The following is a 19,201-nucleotide window of genomic DNA, read 5'->3' on the forward strand; positions in this document are numbered from 1 at the left end:
TGAATTCTCCCATTTAAATCCTCCCAAAAACCACCGACCATATATATATAGAGAGAGAGACAATCAGTATTCCAATTCTAGCAGTCCAATTCTAGGGCCTTTTAATTGTAGTACTATACCACCTCTTAGATCTAGCACTTAATTCTAGAAATTTCTAGCCATTCTCCTAATCCCTAATTTATTTCTATTGTTTCACATAGTTATTAATAAAATCATCTTTAAGCTGGGTGCAGTGGTGCATGCCTGTAATCCCACCACTTTGGGAGGCCAAGACAGGAGGATCACTTGAGTCCAGGAGTTCAAGACCAGCCTGGACAACATAGGGAGAGCCCATCTCTTAAAAGGAAAAATAGAAAATCATTTCAACTGAATTTTTACCTATGATTTTTACCTATAATTGCTTCCCTATTGAAGAAAAGTACAATAGTGTTATACATCATATTAAATTGACTCCAGCTGCCATATCAAGCCTACCTTTGGTGAACTCATCATATCCTCTCAAATTCAGGAGCATAATGTCTCACACTATGGTGGACCACAGTGCATCTGGCATAGCAACCAGTGTTGAGGCCTAGGAATAGCATTTCAAATGAAACACTGACAAATCAGAACATGCCACTTACTGTGTGAATCTGGGCAAATACTTAACCTATCTGTGCCTCAGTTTCCTCATCCATGAAATGGGGCAGAGAGTCCTTATTTCATAAGACTAGTAAGAATTGGTATGAGTTAATACATGTAAAGTGCTTAGAACAGTGTCTGCAACATGGTAAGCACCCAATAAATGTCAGGGGTTATTTATTATAGTGGGAATGTGGGAGGAGACACCCACGTAACTCCCTTCAAATATGTCAAGAGCTGTCATGTGAGAACTTAAACTTACTCTTTATAGCTCCTGAAGGTAGAAATAGGACTGCCTAAGAAAAGTACCAGAGAATAACTTGATTTGGGCTCAACATAAGAATTTTTTCAAACAACAAAAGCAGACTGAAAATGAAATTGGCTCCCTAGTAAGAGAAGCAACACCCTGCTGACTGGAAGCAAATTCTGCACATCTAGAAGGGTTCCTGCCCTAGTGTGGTTAACTGAAAAATGACCTCCAAAGGCTCTCCTAAAAGTTCACCACAGGATCTTTCAGACAGCATGTGGCACACAACAGTTACTCAAGGCATCCTAAATTGTTCTTGCTTGGAGTTTATCTATGATTCACATATGATATACATTTGAAAGTCAGGATAAAAAGTGTAGTCCATGTCTGTGAGACATCATTTTGAAGCTAACTGGCTCATACAGATATTGAAACAGACCCCAGTATCACATGAGCCATGTTCTGGTCAATTTTCCTAACCAGGTTAAACACTGTGAACCCAAAAACAGAATAATGTCTGATTCCCTCCTATTACAAAACACTTTGGTCCCTTCTCCAAATTAAGAATATGTCCCATGACTACTGTTTTAACCTCCACAAAAACTTACAGTCTCCTCTTGTTCATTTCACTAATAAGAATCTCCTAATCTTTACCTAAGCACATGGCCACCCGGATAAAGACTACATTTTCCACCCTTCTTTGCAGCTGGGTATGGCATATGACCAATGGGCCAACGGGCCAGTGGGATATGAACAGAAGTGCTTTGTGCAACTTACAGGTCACTTCCTTAAAAAGAAGCTAATCACCTTCCACTTTCCTCATCCCCCTTCTTATGAAATAGAAGGCAAATGTGGTGATAGGCCATTTTCATCAAAGGGACAAGTCAACATTTTAAGCGGTGACCCAAAATGAAGACTAAAAAATCGGGATCCCTGAATTACTTTTTGGAGCAGAGACACCCACCTAATTTGTAATAACCTGCTTAATGTTACTTATTAAAGAAATAAACTATCTTGTTTGAGTCACTATGTGTGGGGATCTCTTTGTCAGAGCAACATAGCCTCCCATCAAATGAAAGTATTTATAAATATGGAGAGTGGACCTCTTCACTCCAAAAGTTCAGAAGTTCATGTATAAATATTCTCAGCTAAATTCCCCCTTTAAAAAATATTTTTATAGTGAAATTTTAAGTTCAGATGTAGATCAAGCCAACTATCTCCTCCAAAGCAAACAATACTTTGGAGGGCTGAGTGCCACCACCAGTGATATACTTCTTGAACACTGAAAACAGAATAAACTATTCTAAAGGAAAAGACCCAAATGATCAGGGGGAAAAAAGAGCACTCAAAGAAAACTACAAAGACAGTCCTTGTGGGTTATAGCACGGTGATCCTTACAGGAATAAGATAAATAATCCACCTTAATCATCTACTTGATCTTTAAAATGCTTAAGCCATTTTCAAAAGTAAGACCTAAATATCAAAACTGAAACCATTAATAAGAATACAGAAAGGCTTAAAACATAATCAGATAAACACAATTAAGCTTTAATATCCATACGAAGTCTCAAAGCAATGTTTTTGTAGCTTGTAAAAAAGCTAATTCTTTAAAAGATAGTAAGGTATTAGGCACAGTGGGTAAAGAACTTAAATCACAGCTTTGCTTTCTCCAAATTTTTCTTGAAGAAGTTCAGAACAGCAAAAATATCCACTTCAGAATTTTCATTTTATGTAAATAAATATCTAATATCTACATCTAGAGAGTTTAAATTTTTGATTTCAACTTTTTTACCTTATTTAATGCCACTAAGCCCACTACATTCTCAGTTGATCCTAATATCAGCAGGAAGTATTGCTTTTCTCTTCTGGCTTTTAACAGGTTTTATGCAACGAAAAATATTCCATAACCTGGTCTTGTTATCCATGAAACCAGATTGCAACTGATTCCCTATGATGTAAGCTTATATGGAAATCACACTTTGATATAAGCATTGCTAAGAAAACTGGGCTTTGTTCTTATTTTAATATCTTACACTACCATACAGGCTGGCATACATACCCCATTACACTGACAATGCATAGAGGAACACAATAAATGACTCTAGAACTATAAGATAATAAATCTGTGCTGTTTTAAGCCGCTAAGTTTGTAGCAACTTGTTGCAGCACAACAAGAAACTAATACTTGGGGTTGCTGACATGTAAGTTTTGAAGAGTGAGAAGCCCAATCCCCAGTCCTAGGAGTTGTGCCAAAACAATTACTTCAGATCCATTGCTTTTTCTTAGATCCTTCCTACTTCCAACTTAAATGAAATAACATATATGCACCTAACTCAATAAATGGTGGTTGTTTTTATTGCAAAACTAGCCAGGGTTGAACCACCTTAACTTTTGTTTTTCTGCTCAAGTCCATTCCAGCCAGATGAATATATTCTGAAATCATTGCTTGTTTTTTCAGGTTGCAGGTTTGGAAGATAAAAGAAAATGAAGAGTAAAAATATGCCCTCCCCCAACCCTACTACACACACACACACACACACACACGCACGCACGCATAGTAGTGAGCCTTGGCTTCCTCATCTGTAAGGTGGAAGTGATAATGACAGCTACAGGTCTTCCCAGACTGTTAAAAGAAGTGAAGCTATTGTACGATCTTGACAATGGTATGCTCATCATCATTCTATAACATGAATGCTTGAAAGAAACCTCCACTACCTTTCCCTGGTATCATAAACAGTTCTAATTACATTATCTAATTATCACAAATAATCTCATTTTAATGATTCTCTGAAAGAATGGGAGGATGGAAGACAGCCGGCTTAGTAAAATGAAAGGGTAGAATTGGAAAATGGTCTCTAAGCTCCCATTCAGCTCTCCAATTCTATAATAATGTAATTGAATAATTAAACAATCTCAAGTTGTGGTATAAACATTTTTTTTCCCTAACTACCCATTCTCAGATCCTCTTTGTCTCTGTGTACTCCAGTTATTACTGATAGCTTACTCAGATTCCATAGTGTGTCATTCTCTTTCCATTATCAGAAGGGTTCTTTTGAGTCCTTACTCAGTCTTGTTCATTTTAAAACTTCAATTTCATGTTTAATTCAAGGTCTTCTCTACTTCACAGCTCCCACGGCAAGCTAGAATGGTGGCTTTAGTGGCTAGGGCTGGGGATGGGTCTACTCTACCCACTTCTCCCTTTCTCTTCCCTGCTACATTTCCTTTCTAGGCTTGAGCTGGAGGACGAATAAACGAAGCCAAAGTCTCTCCATAGGATGGCCCTATAGGGATGTTGCAGGCCCCACTGGGTTGGTTTTCTCTACTCCTCAAATTAACACTGAACTGACCACTGGTTCTCTCTATGAGACAGGCATCCAAATGCTGACTCTCTATGGGGTTGCTTATTCCCCATAGTGCCCTTCTTCCTTACACATTTATTATCCTGGTGTGGGAGATTTGGCGTGAACATTGACCTTTTCCCTCCTACCTCTCACCAGCTCCTGTCCCGGTCTTTTGTTACCAGGGTCCCTTCACCCAAGAAACCTCTTTGGATGGGGCAGCAGCAAGAGGACTGGATGTCTTCTAGTGTCCTCTTTCTCCACAAACAGGAGAGCATCTGCTCTGATGGTCCAGTAACTCAGTGTCTTTCAAGAAAAGACAGATAGGCACCAGTCCGAACTTATGGGGAGACTTGGTGGAGAAGGAGACAGTTAAATGCCACCACCATTACCAGTCCAATCTTACACTCAAGAGTTATCTCTTTGCCAGGTGCAGTGGCGTGTGCTGTAGTCCCAGCTACTCAAAAAGGTTGAATCAGGAGGATTGCTTGAAGCCAGGAGTTCAAGTTCAACCTGGGCAACATAGTGAGACACCATCTCAAAACAAACAAAAAAGAATCATCACTTAAGTCCTTTCTCAACCTCAGAAAGCGTCATTATCTCTTCACCCTACAATGAGGTAAGTGGAAGGAATAGGTTCTCTTCAGGAACCATAGCTCCGCCTCCCCACAACCTCTAAGTCTACTTTCTCCCTTCCAGTCATTCCCTTACTCAGCCTCAGGAAAAGGGTTTGGGCAAATAAATAGTGAAGGTAGTGAAGGCAGCTTCTTAGTAAGGAAGAAAGGGTCATGGTTGTCTAAGTATGTGAATACTTAGAGCCTTTTTTAAAGCAGTAGTGGCTAATTCCAGCACTCACAACTACTTCCATCCTAGTACACCAACTTCTATGATGATTTGTTTGTCAGAGGTCATTTCTCCCTGTTGGTAAATCTATCATACTGAAGGTGCCACAATGAAGAATCTCCCTGGACTTTCCTAGAGCTGGGGTTAGCAAAATGGCCAAGTAGACAAAGCTTACTTGTAATGCCAATCATCACCACCAACAACCCAGGACAGTCCTCCCTTGATTCTTCTCAGGAATCTTTAGACCCAAAGAGCTTTGTGTCCAACAATCACTGCTATGTGTGTGAAGGTGTCAGGTGCCCATCAGTTAAAAGTTTTCCAAAAGAACCAAAGACAATCAAAATTTTAAAAATAAACAAATAAATTCCAAAATGTACAACTTCTGGCAGAATGATTCAAGTAAACACATTTGTCAAGGCATTTACTCAGCCCATTTATAAGCATGGTCCCATCTGACTCCATTCCCCTCTAGCACACCTTGATCCCTCTCTTTCTCTTTGCTCCTTTCAGAAACCTCAACTACTGGTCAAGCTTAACAGCTAACATTTCTGCATGTGACTTCTCACAGCCTATGCAGTTCTTACTTTGATGACGATGTCTCTGGATAAAGACCATCTTCCCAGTTGTAGGAAAGAAAACTGGGGATCAAAAGGTTACCTAAAACCAGGCATGGGGACCCAGGCCTATAGCTCCAGCTACGTGGGAGTTTGAGGTGAGAGGATCCCTTGAGCCCAGGAGTTCACATCTAGCCTGGGAAACATAGCAAAACCCCCATCTCTACTTAAAAAAATAAATGTTACGTCCTGTTGAGACTTCTGACTTCCAATATACCTAGCGTAAGTATACACACACACCCACATGCGCACACACACGCACATAGAAACATCACTTCATTTATCACAAAACTAGCTTGCTCCCACGCTAAATAAACATGAGAAAGTATCAGGAAAAAAAAGTTTTTTAGGTTTCAAATGCTTGGGAGAACCCTTTTGGGACAAAAGAAAAAAATCACTTTAAGAGAATGTGACCAAATACTTTATTGCATAAGTGCTGTAATACTAGACAGAGAGCCAAAGAACTGTACCTTCACTAATTTAACATAACTTCAGATAGATAATTAAAACTGACATACAAAAGAGAGCTGACTGCACCTTTAACACTAGGCAGTCTCCAAGTTATGGAGACAAACTTCTGGGTACCATTTGGCCGTAACACTAAATCTCTGCACAGCAGAATGGATTCATTATCTTTAACACAATAAAGCACCCACAGGGGCACTAATTTCATGACATAATCATATATTTCAATTTCCCACATATTGACTTTGGAATTTCTACCAAAAATAAGAAATTAAGTGATCAGACAGAATTTCAGTTTAATGCAATTTAACAAATATTTAACATGTTCCTCCTACATATAATGCACTATATCTACCTCAAAGCTAATTAGGAGGAAATCTCGACCATATAGCATCATCTCTCCTACCACTAAACAAAAGTTGCAACTTCTTGGACTGGAAACTTAAATGCTCTTTATTTTATTTATTTATTTATTGATGCTGGGAGACAAAACTATCAAAATATAAAATAATTCATAACAGGTTGCAATAATTAAGTAATGGTTCATCCTTAGCCTATATAATTTATACCAAAGTTGGACCATAAACTCTTGCTTCATGGTAAAGAAGATAACTTCAGTCAAAGAATAAAATATACAGGCATACTTCACAGATATTGTAAATTCCGTTCTGGACCATCACAATTAAGCAAATATTACAAAAAAGCAAGTCACGCAAATGTTTTTGTTTCCCGTGCATATAAAAGGTATGTTTACACTATACAGTAGTCTATTAAATGTGTAATAGCATTACATCTAAAAGTACAATGTATATAACCTTAATTTTAAAATACCTTATTGCTAAAAAGTGCTAATGGTCATTAGCCATAATCACAATGATTATGAGCCTTCAGCCAGTCATAATCTTTTTGCTGGTGGAGGGCCTTGCCTCCATTTTGAACACTGTTGACTGATCAGGGTGGTGGTTGCTGAAGGTTTGGGTGGCTGTGGCAATTTCTTAAAATAAGATAAAAGTGAAGTTTGCCACATTTATTGACTCTTACTTTCATGAAAAATTTATCTGTAGCATACAATGCTGTTTGATAGCATTTTACTCACAACTGTACCTCTTTTAAAATAGGAGTCCACTCTCTTGAACCCTGCTGCTGCTTTATGAAATAGGTTAATGTAATATTCTAAATCCTTTGTTGTCATTTCAATGATCATAACTTCACAAAGAGTAAAATCCATCTCAAGAAACCAATTTCTTTGTTCATCCATAAGGAGCAACTCCTCATCCATTCAATCTTTATCATGAAATGGAAGCAATTCTGTCACATCTTCAGGCTCCACTTCTAATTCTAGTTCTCTTGCTACTTCCACCCCATCTACAGTGACTTCCTCCACTGAAATCCTGAACCTTTCAAAGTCATCCATGAGGTTGGAATCAACTTCTTCCCAATTCCTGCTAATGTTGATATTTTGACCTCTTTCCATGAATCACGAATGTTCTTAATGGTTCCTAGAATGGTGAGTCCTTTCCAGGTTTCAATTTACATTGCCCAGGCCCATCAGATGAATCACTATCTATGGCAACTATAGCCTTATGAAATGTATTTCTTAAATAAGACCTGAAAGTCAAAATTACTCCTTGATCCATAGGCTGAAGAATGGATCTTGTGTAACAGGATGAAAACAATCTCCTCTACATTTCCATCAGAGCTCTTAGGTGACCAGGTGCATTGCCAACAAGCAGTAGTATTCTGAAAGGAAAGTTCTTTCCTGAGCAGAAGGTTTCAACAGTGGGCTTAAAATATTCAGTATACCATGCTGTAAACATATGTGCTGTCATCCAGGTTTTGTTGTTCCATTCACAGTGTGTTCGGAATTGGTGGGTTCTTGATCTTACTGACTTCAAGAATGAAGCCGTGGACCCTCGCGGTGAGTGTTACAGTTCTTACAGATGGTGTGTGTGGAGTTTGCTCTTTCAGACGTTCAGATGTGTCTGGAGCTTCTTCCTTTTGGTGGGTTCGTGGTCTCACTGTCAGGAGTGAAACTGCAGACCTTCGTGGTGAGTGTTATAGTTCTTAAAAAGCAGCGTGTCTGGAGTTGTTCATTTTTCCTGGTGGGTTCATGGTCTCTGTTAGCTTCAGGAGTGAAGCTGCAGACCTTCAGGATGAGTGTTATAGCTCATAAAGGCAGCAAGGACCCAAAAAGTGAGCAGCAGCAAGACTTCTTGTAAAGAGCAAAACAACAAAGCTTCCGCAGTGTGCAAGAGCTGGTGACTGCCTTCCTAAGGCTGGCTCAGGCAGCCTGCTTTTATTCCCTTATCTGACCCCACCCACATCCTGCTGATTGGTCCATTTTACAGAGAGTTGATTGGTCCGTTTTGACAGAGTGCTGATTGGTGCATTTACAATCCTCCAGCAAGACACAGAGTGCTAGCCGGAAAAGTCGTCCAAGTCTCCACTAGGTTAGCTAGATACCAGTACCAATTGGTGTATTCACAAACCCTGAGCTAGACACAGAGTGCTGATTGGTGCATTTACAATCCTTGAGCTAGACACAGAGTGCTAAGGGAAAAGTTCTCCAAGTCCCCACTAGGTTAGCTAGATACAGAGCACTGATTGGTGCACATACGACCCTACCGCTAGATATAAAAGCTCTCCAAGTCCCCGTCCAGTTCAGGAGCCCAGCTGACTTCACCCAGTGGATCCTGCACCAGGGCTGTAGGCGGAGCTGCCTGCCAGTCCTCAGCCATGCTTGCACTTCTCAGCCCTTGGGCTGTGGATGGGACCAGGCGCCACCGAGCAGCGGGCAGCACCCGTCGGGGAGGCTCAGGCCGCAGGGGAGCCCACCACAGTTGGGGAGCTCAGACATGGCGGGCTGCAGGTCCGTAGCCCTGCCCCGCAGGGAGGCAGCTAAGGCCTGGCGAGAATTTCAGTGTAGCGCCGGCGGGCCGGCACTGCTGGAGGACCCTGGAGGACCCGGCACTGCCGGCGGACGCAGCGCAACCTCCACAGCTGCTGGCCCAGGTGCTAGGCTACTCACTGCACTGGGCCGCGGTGGCAGCTGGCCCCTCTGTGTGCAGGGCGCCAAGCCTGTGCCCGCCCGCACCAGAACTCACACTGGCCCGTGAGTGCAGCCCCGGTTCCCGTCCCTGCCTCTCCCTCCATGCCTCCTTGCAAGCAGCGGGAGGAGGCTCTGGCCTCAGCCAGCCCAGGGAGGGGCTCCCACGCTGCAGTGGCTGGCTGAAGGGCTCCTCAAGAGCTACCACAGTGGACGCCGAGGCCGGAGGCAGAGGAGTTGCTGAGCGTGAGGGCTGCTAGCACATTGTCATCTCTCAGTAGGGCACAGAGTAGATTTAGCATAATTCATAAAGACCCTAGGATTTTTAGAATGGTAATTGAGCATTGGCTTCCACTTAAAGTTACCAGCTGCATTAGCCCAGACAAGAGAGTTAACCTGTCCTTTGAAGATTTGAAGCCAGGCATTGATTTTACTGCTCTAGCTATGAAAGTCCTCGATGACATCTTCTAATTTGAGGCTTTTTAGTGTAGCCAGCTTCATCAATAATCTCTGCTAGATTTCCTGGAGAACTTGCTGTAGCTTCTTCACTTTGCAATTTTACGTTATAGAGACAGCTTCCTTCCTTAAACCTCATGAACCAACCTCTGCTAGCTTCCAACTTTTCTTCCACAGCTTCCTCACCTCTGTCAGCCTTCATAGAATTGAAGAGTTAGGATCTTGCTCTGAATTAGACTTTGGCTTAAGGAAATGTTATGGCTGGTTTGGTCTTCCATCCAGATCACTAAAACTTTCTCCATATCAGCAAGAAGGCTGTTTTTGCTTTCTTATCATTCATATGCTTCCTGGAGTAGCACTTTTAATTTCCTTCCAGCACTTTTCCCTTGTATTCACAACTTGGCTAACTGACAAAAAAGGTCTAGCTTTCAGCCTATCTCAGCTTTAGACATGCCTTCCTTACTAAGCTTAATCATTTCTAGCTTCTGATTTAAAGTGAGACATGTGAAACCTTTTCTTTCACTTGAATATTTAGAGGCCATTATAGGGTTATTAACTGAACTAATTTCAATATTGTTGTGTCTCACAGAGTAGGAGGCCCAAGGAGAGGGAACGACACTGACAACAGCTGGTCAGTGGAGCAGTCAGAACACACACATTTATCAATAAAGTTCGCTGTATTATATGGGCATAGTTTGTGGCACTCCAAAACAATTATAATAGCAACATCAAAGATTACTGATCACAGATCACCATAATAGATATAATAACAATGAAAAAGTTAAGAATTTTGTGAGAATTACCAAAATGTGACACAGAGACACAAAATGAGCACACGCTGCCAAAATGAGACACGAAATGCCACCAGTAGACTTGCTCAACACAGGGTTGCCACAAACCTTCTAGTTGTTTAAAAAAATGCAATATCTGCAAAGTATAACAAAACAAAGTGTGATTATGTGAGGTATCCTTGTACTACTAGGAGCCTCACTCCTCTCAAGGGAAAATGGAATGCAATGTTAAAGTAAAGTCATGGGTATTTTATGTGAAAGTAAGGCTATGAAACTGAGAAAAAATGTATATTCAAGTAATCCTTGAGTTTCCCAAAACTGTTTTAAAACTTGTTTCTTTTTGATTTGTCAGCTGAACTTAGTGTTTAAAATAACAATAAAAGTCTGCTATTTTATCCACACCAGCTAAGCTTTAAATCAATACTGTTTTAGAGGATGAGAATATAAAGCATAAAGATTAAAAGAAACCTCTGGAGCTAGATTATTTGGACCTACTTCTTGGCTCTGCATTTATTAGCTATGTAACCTAAGGAAAGTCACTTAACATCTCTCCATCTGTAAAAATCGAGATAATAATAATATGTATATCATATGATTATTGTGAGAATGAAATTATTTGATACACATTAATGCTCAAAACAATGCCAGAATCATCATACAAACGATATTAGTATTTGCTATTATTATAAAGAAAATTGCTCAGGAGGAAAACCAATTCAAGATGTTACTAGGTGTTTTGTATTTTAGATTAAACATAAAAATAAAGCTACTTACTATTAATAACATTTCTAAATATATAACATTTAATTATGATATAAAATCAATAATTCCAAAATATTTCAAAGCTGGAGTTTACTAAATGCTGAAGATGACTTTGCATCTTTTATATATGCCTCTAGGGGGAGCATGAGGCTCCAATTCCCTCACCTCCATCCCCACCCCCACTTCCAAAAATTAGTCATCATCAGTGATTAAGAAATTGCAAGTTCAAGGACATTAATGGGGTATGTTATATGGGGATGAAGCTTTCAAAGGAGAGAGAGGTCAGAGTGCACACAGCATTGTCTGCTCTCTGTCCTCCCCAACCCAACAATCAGGGCTGACCTGTAGGGGAGCAGGGCCACCACTCTTCTGACACCACTGCCCTTTTCCTGAACCAGGCCTTAACCTAGTCTGAGCCAAGGGAGGCTTAAAGGGGAAACATATTCTCCCCCTGCTGACCATGTCCCTGACTCCTTATTGTCTGGCCCTAATTGGTGTGCCCCTAATTACACCCTACAGGGTGTGCCTACCCTCATTATCGGCTGTCAGATCTGGGGGGTGGGATGTGGGCTTTACATATACAGGCTATTTGGCTTGCTTTGATTTGAAGTCATTTGGGCCTTAGGGAAAAGCACCTACAACAAGGTCAGGTCTAGCTTTCTAGGGTTCTACATTGTAATTTTGGTCCCAGCTAACACTAAAGTGTTCTTTTGTCTCTTTTTGCCTTATTTGTGCACCCATCTCCCTCTCATCAGAGAATGTCTCACAGAGAAGGTGGTCTGAATTTGAGTACCTCTGATTTCTGAACACTCAGTAGCATCACAATCCCAATATTTCTAACCGTGATATTGTACTGTGTAAATAATACAAGTTTGCCTGCTTGTACATATTGCCTGGGCTTAGTCTGTGTTTAGTACATAGCATCTTTTAAAAGGCTTTTGAAAGACAGGCATGCAGCCAACAAATAAATTTTAAAATGCTCACCATTACCAATCATTAGAAAAATGTAAATCAAAATCACAATGAGATACCATCTCACACCAGAATGGCTGTTATTAAGAAGTCAAAAAACAACCAATGTTGGTGAAGTTGTGGAGAAAATGGAACACTTTTACATTGCTGGTGGTAACGTAAATTAGTTCAGTCACTTGGAAAGCAGTGTGGAGATTCATCAAAGAGACTAAAACAGAACTACCATTTGACTAACCAATCCCATTACTGGGTATCTATCGAAACGAAAACACAGCGTTCTACCCAAAAAGACACATGCACTTGTATGTTCATCACAGCACTCCACAATAGCAAAAACATGGAATCAACCTAGGTGCTCACCAGTGGTGGACTGGACAAAGAAAATGTGGGACGCATACACCATGGAATACTACACAGCCGTAAGAAGGAACAATATCATGTGCTTTGCAGCAACATGGATGCAGCTGGAGGCCATTATCCTAAGTGAACTAATGCAGGAACAGAAAACCAAATACCACATGTTCTCACTTATAAGTGGTAGCTAAACACTGAATACACATGAACACAAAGAGAGGAACAACAGATACTGGGGACTACTTGAAGGGGAAGGTTGGGTTAGGGAACTTGGGTTGAAAAACTAACTATTGGGTACCATGCTCACTAGCTCACAGGATCATTTATACACCAAACCTCAGCAACATGCAATTTACCCAAGTAACAAACTTACACATGTATACCCCCTGAACCTAAGATAAAGGTCAAGACAAAAGAAGTAAAAATGTTAAAAATTAAAGGCTCTTGAAAAAGGTCAGCACAAGAATAAAGCAGATATTATCTTTCAAAGGTATTTTAAACTTTTGAATACAAAGATGTATGATTAAGGAAAAACACAATAACCTTGCCTATAATAGCTACACACTTTCATAAATTTACAATACAAATTAAGAAATATATGGAAACGAAACACACTAAAATAGTTTATGTTATTTTGTCTTGATAGATTGTATTATTTTCAAAATTAACTTGCCTTCTTTCTGAAGTGATAATGATAATATAAACAATGCTTCTTTTCTACTCACTGTATACAATCCTACTTTTCTCAAAGTAATGCTAGATTGATTATTAATAAGATGAGTTTAAATGGCACTGTTGAAAATAAACTAGGTTATATCTCTCTCTTACATTCACAAAAGATGTTACAGATAAAACTACAAATGAAATCCAATTTTAAATCCAATGGACTATTCCAGTACTTCGCCATACTATGATTTTGTTGCCATTAAAAGTTAGCTGAAATACACAATACATTTGCCAATGTGTAAGACTGAATGCTGTTGTTACAGAAGTTGGCCACTTGGCACTAATAGTTATTGTCTGTTTAGTATAATCGTTAATTACAATAAACTCTGTCCATTGTTTCCTATTACAGGAACTAGAATACAGAGATGAACTAGGATAGGGAGGTGAATACGAGTCAGCAAAACTACAAATAAACCTCTTTTACATTATTAAAACACTTTTCAAAATGTAAGATTTTGCAGAACTGAAAAGTTTCACTATAATAAAGTTTATTGATTTATTACCTTAGATTTCAATGTAAAGTCCAACACAATGATTCTCTCCCTCCTTCTTATAACCAATGGCTCATTTACTGTTGCTGAGATCCTGCCTCTTAGCTCTGTCTAGGCATCTAAAGTTGTATAGTTTTTTTTTTAATATTCAGTGTTAAGCATATCTCAGTTTGGACATTGCTCCTGAATGTGGAGTTATTTTTAATATTCACAGTTATTAAAGCTGAACAGAACTGAGTGAGGGCGCAGAGAAGACTGCCGCAATTCCTTCATTGAGTTACTGCCTGGGCCACTGCCGGATTAGTTTGCTGTGGCATTGCCTAGAAGCACTTAATGAATTGCTTGTTCAGTAGCACCAAGGTAAGGTCGGCTGTCTCCTGATATCTTTTCATAATGCTCTGCTGTGCCTGAGGTGTCATTTGGCAATAAATGTTCAATTGACATTTTACTGTACAAAATTTAATTAGCTGTTTTCTCCATTGTAAAAAGGGAAAGGTTGGGAAAACACTAGTCAGTCGCAATCACAATGCGTGTTTAACCCCTCAATGGCTATGTAATTAACTAAATTTTTAGCCTTAATATATTTTCCAAAAGAGAAAACAAATTTTGTAAATTCTAATAATAGTAGCAAACACTAATCAACAGACACTTCAAAAACCTTTCATCAAAGTATGACAAGGCTGTTTACCTAAAGTTTATTCTTCATTTTCTTGAGGGGTGCTATAAGAAATTACATCAGAAAGGCCCTGCAATTAGAAGAAGCCACTTCTAAGGTGAAATGTGACCATGTTACTATGGCAATTTGAGAGAAAGTAACATTCTAACTGAAGTTGCTGGGATCATAAACCAAATCTACCTAAGAGGTTCATGCCATTCATTCAGCCAAATCACATCTCAGGAGGACAGCCGCAACTGAAAACACCAGGGCACACTCTGAGCAACCCTTACGGTAAAGTAAAGGCTGGCCAGTTCCTCTGGTTATTTCTCCAAAATCCATCCATAAGTTGGTTATTTGGAACTTTTAACATATATTTGTAGAGAATAAAATCTATAAATGCTGATAAATGCCTATATAATCCAAAGGGTGCCTAAAATTTTTAACTAATTTTTAATCACATTTAATTTCCCCTCATAACTGTCCCTATTTAAAATAACAGATACACACACACACACACTTTCAGAGCTCCAAATGAAGATACCCCTTTTTCTTACTCCCCTAGATTCATATATATTCCTATGACCTAGGTATTTTTTCCACCTGCGTATCAGCCTAAAAGAGAATGCAATGCTTCACAAACTCCAGTGTCTGCAGGGACAAGGGGGAAGTGCGCCTGGGGTAAAATAATAGGGTGTAAGCTCCATGTAATTGCCAGATTGCTCTGCCTTTTCAAGTACAGCACAGGCCTAACAAAATAGCCAAAGACAGAAAAGGTTGCAATCCCTTTCTATAATCATCAAGCTTCAAATGTTCTGAACTGAAGGAAAGAGGGTTGAGAAAAGATAATTTACCCCACAAACCATGCGACCTAAGATGCATACTCTTCTGTCACTGTCTTACATGTTTGGGCTGTTTCTAACCTAGAAAGTTTTCATGGATTGTGGACTTCTTGCATCTGAGAGCCAACCCAAGAGCACAAACTCTGAAATTAAGCAGTCATGACTTTCAGTCATCACTCCAGATTTTAACAGTAGCTCTCTGTGCCTCCCTTCCCTACTTTAGAGAGTTTCCTGTGAGGTTTAAGTGATACAAATGTACGAAAGCTCCTAGTTTAGTATATGACTCATAGCAGTAGGCACTTAATGTGAACTGCATTCCTCTTGCCCCTCTGAGGAAAGCCATAATCTTGATAGGAGTCAACTGGTACCCAAGGGGCACCTTTGAGGCTGCAGTTCAAAAATTCACCATACCAGCCCACGATGACATGATAGAGCGAGACTTGCCGTGATATGAAATAATGAGACATGAACAACACCCAAGTAGCTGCTCCAGTGCAGGTCTCAGCACCTCATTCCCAACTCCCATCTTCATCCCCAACACCCATGTCCATGAGATCCAAGAGACAGTTTCTATTCTTCCTTGTCTAGAGAATTTGTTCTTAAGTAGAACAAAAGGAAGTTGAAAAAAGTAGAACCCGTCAATGTATGACATACAATGGAAGAAAAATCAACTGCTATTTTTAAAATACGTATGTAGCTCAGTTCCCACCATCTAATATAGTAAATAAGCTATGGTGCTTCCTATTTTGAAAACATTACAGAGTTATATGGCTATAAGCTCTAATCTAAAATGTTAAATATTTTAAAACACTATAAGCTTGATATCAAGTACCAGATAAACGAATGGCCTTATTTCTTAATTAGAAATATATTTAAATGCAGAATAGTAAACAACTGTTAGAGATTATCAATACTGCAGGTATCCAACTTGTCATTTCAAACCACAAGTCATCAAGAGGAAATTAAAATGGATTCTATTGCATTATTGTGGTATATAACAATGCGCTTACCAAAAAACATGCAGCATTTATCAATGTCAATGCTGTTGAAACAATCACACAGAAAAACATACAAAAAAGTAGACAGATTTTTTAAAACTTAGTTTAATTCTCACATTGAATGTTTTTAAAGCTAGGATTGGTTATATAGGGGGAAAAACACAATGACAGTAGAAAGAATTTCTGAAGATGCATACAGATAAATGTTGTCATTGTTTTCCTCAGCTCAGAAGGAAATTGTTTTCTCAACTAAACACATGTTTTCACAAATTAGGGAGGGCAAATTTACTGAAAACATTCTTTTTATTAATATACAAGACACTCTGTTTTCTGGCAGGATAGCACTATTCTGAAACAATACCTTAAATTGAGCTGAATAGAATTTAATATTTGATGATTCACAACCTTTCAGTGGCTCAGCATTATGAATATCAATTATTACTGCACTACAGCTATTTGGAACAGCATTTAATATTTTGATTGATATAAAATGTACTAAAGCTTTTCTTTTTGTGTACATTTCAATTCCAAATTAAAAAACTCTTGGCAAAACTGTGAAAAATGCATTTTCTCTCAATATAGAACATGTGCTATGTATTTCTTATATGATCTAGACTTTTTTTGGAAACTCATTTTCACTCTCCTAAAGGGAAAAAACCATGGGGCAGCAGATTCAAGAACGTCAACAGAAAGGTTTCTTGATCTCAGAGAAGGAGTGGAACAGAGCCTACCACCTGCCTTTTTTTCCACTTAGAAGGGCGTTAAGGCCTCTGGGAACAGACCCCAATGACTGCTGCCCACCAAAGACCTACCAGATTATCCTTGAAGATTAGTCTGTTCATCACAACGACCTTAGACTACCCTCTAGGCTTCAAAAATGTTTAAAGCTATGAGGCTTGTAAAACTCTAGCCAAATTTTTTTGTATCAATCAGGAACTGCTATAGTTCATCATAGACACATATAGATATATATGCTTACATATGCATGGAATATTTTGGAAGCATACATAAGAAAGTATTAACATCTGTGAGGGTGGACTACGTAAGTGGGAATGTAGAGTGTCTGAGGGTCTTTCCTTCACACTCCTTTGCCACATTTGATTTTTTTAAATTATATGTTTGTGTTACTTTTTCAATATAAACCTAACAATAATTCACTTTATTTTCTAATATATTTAATTTTAAAGGCCATTTACCAAATGTTAATTGCATTCACTATTAAATGGGGAAAAATCAAGTTAATATTCTGCTGTCTCCCTTCTTTTATCACAGAAAGAAACTTCAAAACAAAAGAAGCACCATTACTCAGCAACGACCCTTCGGAGAATATAAACCAGCATAGTACAATTCCAAAGTGGCAAACTCAGTTGCAAGAATTTGTATATTCCTTATACTCCATTACTTTTGCTTTTTACAACATTATAGAGCCCTTTGCTCTTTATTGTCATATATTTTAAAGTCTCTTGTGGTGCCTGTTTTAGACACACAGGACACCATGTAGTATCAATATCGTAGAATCCAAAATATATGTGTTTCCTAATTGTGATGTTTTTTAAGTTTCAAAACAGTATGCTTTCTGACCTGTGGTTTAAAAACAAAATAGTAATTTCCGTTTGTCCAAATTCACACCCAGAATAGAACACTCCTGTCACATAATCAAAAAGCCACAACATAACAGAAACTACTCCAAGTCATTTGTAATTACCACCCACTCTTCTTTCTATATTATAGAAAGCTCTCCACTGATTTTAAACTTCCATGTGTCATTGTTGGGAAAAAGACTATACTGGAGCCACATTCTGTGGTCAGTCTACCTAAGCTGGTCCTGGGAGTTTGGAACATGCATGATGGACTGGTTACGCACCTTAACCCTGAACAGAGCTTTTGAATATATTAGTGAACCCAATAAATTCAATAGTAAGTCAAAGTCCATCTTTCGTTGTCATTGAGGTGTGTGTGTGTGGATGCGCACACACACATATACTTACATATATACATACATATATGTCGTTTTATACTGACTGCTCCACCAAAATCAATTTTAATCTGACATGCATATGATTGATTACTCACATGCATTTACACTGAGGCCCTTTTCCAGAGGGTTCTTACCCAAATAACCTTACCCCAAAGTCATGCTCCCAAAAGAGGAAATCTCAAACAGAAGAAACAAGCCCCAAGAAACAAGTGGAAGGAAGATGGAAAGAGAAAGGGGAGGAAAGAGGTTTACAAATTCCTTGCCAAATGGATGGAGAGAAATTCTGCGACGTGATTAGCGGGTCAGGAAGCGTTTTCCCTGGATGTGGTGGTAACCACAAAGACAAGGGATAATGCTTGGGGGATTGATTGCTTTCCGGTTGTGCTTTCTGCAGTGCAAAAACTCTGGGCTCTTACATTGCTCTTTACTGTGGTGCAGGGTCCACTCAAAACTCTACCTGCCTACCGGGAAAGTTCACATGTCTTGGAATTTCGGAATCATTTAAGTCTAGAGGGGATTTTTTTTTCCACTTGAGAGTAAGCTGTGCATTTTCTTCATTGTACGGAAAAAGCTCACCCTTCCCTGGAAAGCAATGCACAACCATCCGGTGGGTCTGCATTTATCCTGAGTTCTCCCTTCCTCCCTCCATCAACGGTTTAGTGAAGCTGGCAGAGAAAATGAGGGAAAGCATCCATCAGAACGCAAAGACGCAAAGCGGAACTTTTCCTCTGCTGTCGGGGGGAGGGGGGAAAAGTCACTTGTGCGTCTCACGGCTGACAGCTAAGTCTGGGAACCTCCGGATGAGGAAGGAAGGTTTGGCGTTGAAGGAGATGGGAGAAAACAATGCCGAGCCTGGATGCCTCCGGACACCACACATCCTGCCTAGGTCCCCGACCCACCCATCACCCACAGCCACGCTCCCGGTGCGGCGCGGCTTCGCTTACCTTGATGATGCTGCTGCGCCGAGGGGTCGCCCGTGCCGCCTCCAGGAGGCCCGCCTCG

General features: G+C 39.5%; 1 protein-coding gene across 1 annotated transcript in view; it reads right to left on the reverse strand.

Annotated features, from left to right (window-relative positions):
• Positions 1-19,201, reverse strand: part of PLCL1 (phospholipase C-like 1) — a 335,580-nt gene extending 316,379 nt beyond the window's left edge. The window contains exon 1 of the mRNA XM_011949972.1: positions 19,144-19,201. The gene's annotated coding sequence lies outside the window, so the exon portion shown is untranslated. The remainder of the gene's footprint in view (positions 1-19,143) is intronic.

Source organism: Colobus angolensis, unplaced genomic scaffold (genome assembly GCF_000951035.1).
Source record: "Colobus angolensis palliatus isolate OR3802 unplaced genomic scaffold, Cang.pa_1.0 Scaffold30, whole genome shotgun sequence".
NCBI classification, from domain to species: domain Eukaryota; kingdom Metazoa; phylum Chordata; class Mammalia; order Primates; family Cercopithecidae; genus Colobus; species Colobus angolensis.